Here is a 2,928-nt window from a genome sequence, read left to right on the forward strand (position 1 = left end):
ATATCTATGTGTTAGAATGGCCCAGTCAAAGTCCAGATCTAAATCCAATCGAGAATATGTGGCAAGATCTGAGAACTGCTGTTCACAAACGCCATCTAATCTGACTGAGCTGGAGCTGTTTTGCAAAGAAGAATGGGCAAGGATTTCAGTCTCTAGATAGGCAAAGCTGGTAGAGACATACCCTAAAAGACTGGCAGCTGTAATTGCAGCAAAAGGTGGTTCTACAAAGTATTGAATCAGGGGGCCGAATAATTACGCACACCCCACTTTGCAGTTATTTATTTGTAAAAAATGTGTGTAATGATGTATGATTTTCGATCCACTTCTCACGTGTACACCACTTTGTATTGGACTTTCACGTGGAATTCCAATAAAATTGATGCATGTTTGTGGCAGTAATGTGACAAAATGTGGAAAACTTCAAGGGGGCCAAATACTTTTGCAACCCACTGTATTAATATTTAAGTGGATGAGATCAGTCAGTCGTTAATTATTATTAGAGGTATAGGTTTCATCAGTAGCTTGTTTAATTTAAGGCTAGTTTGACTGGTGAGATTCACACAGCGCCATCCTTATCTACCAGACAGACAAATCATCCCTAGTAGCACATTCCAACCCCATGAAAACATGTGAAAGAAAAGAACTAGTCTTATGCTGTATAGAACAAAGGGAGTATGGCAAAATGGCTTACAGATGGCCATTTTATTTATCAATTTTACTTCACACCCTGCTGATGCCTAACTCTAACCACACACCCTGCTGATGCCTAACTCTAACCACACACCCTGCTGATGCCTAACTCTAACCACACACCCTGCTGATGCCTAACTCTAACCACACACCCTGCTGATGCCTAACTCTAACCACACACCCTGCTGATGCCTAACTCTAACCACACACCCTGCTGATGCCTAACTCTAACCACACACCCTGCGGATGCCTAACCCTAACCACACACCCTGCGGATGCCTAACCCTAACCACACACCCTGCGGATGCCTAACTCTAACCACGCACCTGCTGATGCCTAACCCTAACCACGCACCCTGCTGATGCCTAACCCTAACCACGCACCCTGCTGATGCCTAACTCAAACCACGCACCCTGCTGATGCCTAACTCAAACCACACACCCTGCTGATGCCTAACTCAAACCACACACCCTGCTGATGCCTAACTCTAACCACACACCCTGCTGATGCCTAACTCTAACCACACACCCTGCTGATGTCTAACTCTAACCACACACCCTGCTGATGCCTAGCTCTAACCACACACCCTGCTGATGCCTAACTCCAACCACACACCCTGCTGATGCCTAACTCAAACCACACACCCTGCGGATGCCTAACCCTAACCACACACCCTGCTGATGCCTAACTCTAACCACACACCCTGCTGATGCCTAACCCTAACCACACACCCTGCTGATGCCTAACTCTAACCACACACCCTGCTGATGCCTAACTCCAACCACACACCCTGCTGATGCCTAACTCTAACAACACACCCTGCTGATGCCTAACTGTAACCACACACCCTGCTTATGCCTAGCTCTAACCACACAACCTGCTGATGCCTAACTCTAACCACACACCCTGCTGATGCCTAACTCTAACCACACACCCTGCTGATGCCTAACCCTAACCACACACCCTGCTGATGCCTTACCATAACCACACACCCTGCTGATGCCTAGCCCTAACCACACACCCTGCTGATGCCTAACCCTAACCACACACCCTGATGATGCCTAACCCTAACCACACACCCTGCTGATGCCTAACTCTAACCACACACCCTGCGGATGCCTAACCCTTACCACACACCCTGCTGATGCCTAACTCTAACCCCACACACCCCGCTGATGCCTAACTCTAACCACACACCTATTGTGAAATACCACAAATCGATGTCTTGGAAGTAAAGTATTGGTTTATTTACTGTACAGGAGACGAAATATTGTCTGCCGAGGAAGGCTCGTAACAGAAGTTATATACTCCAAATTACACATTACAATCATTCCTCCTACCAATAACCTGATTGGATCCTCACAAAATCTCTAAGTTAACTATTGGAATACAGAATACAGCATAAATTAATACATGAATACATACAGTGGGTTGCAAAAGTATTTGCCCCCCTTGAAGTTTTCCTCATTTTGTCATATTACTGCCACAAACATGAATTAATTTTATTGGAATTCCACATGAAAGACCAACACAAAGTGGTGCACACATGAGAAGTGGAACGAAAATCATACATGATTCCAAACATTTTTTTACAAATAAATAACTGCAAAGTGGTGTGTGCATAATTATTCGGCCCCCTTTGATCTGAGTGCAGTCAGTTGCCTATAGACATTGCCTGATGAGTGCTAATGACTAAATAGAGTGCACCTGTGTGTAATCTAATGTCAGTACAAATACAGCTGCTCTGTGACGGCCTCAGAGGTTGTCTAAGAGAATATTGGGAGCAACAACACTGTGAAGTCCAAAGAACACACAAGACAGGTCCAAGACAGGTCAGGGATAAAGTTATTGAGAAATTTAAAGCAGGCTTAGGCTACAAAAAGATTTCCAAAGCCTTGAACATCCCAAGGAGCACTGTTCAAGCGATCATTCAGAAATGGAAGGAGTATGGCACAACTGTAAACCTACCAAGACAAGGCCATCCACCTAAACTCACAGGCCGAACAAGGAGAGCGCTGATCAGAAATGCAGTCAAGTGGCCCATGGTGACTCTGGACGAGTTGCAGAGATCTACAGCTCAGGTGGGAGACTCTGTCCATAGGACAAGTATTAGTCATGCATTGTACAAAGTTGGCCTTTATGGAAGAGTGGCAAGAAGAAATGCATTGTTAACAGAAGCATAAGAAGTCCCGTTTGCAGTTTGCCACAAGCCATGTGGGGGACACAGCAAACATGTGG

Source organism: Hyperolius riggenbachi, chromosome 7, assembly GCF_040937935.1.
Source record: "Hyperolius riggenbachi isolate aHypRig1 chromosome 7, aHypRig1.pri, whole genome shotgun sequence".
Lineage (NCBI taxonomy): Eukaryota > Metazoa > Chordata > Amphibia > Anura > Hyperoliidae > Hyperolius > Hyperolius riggenbachi.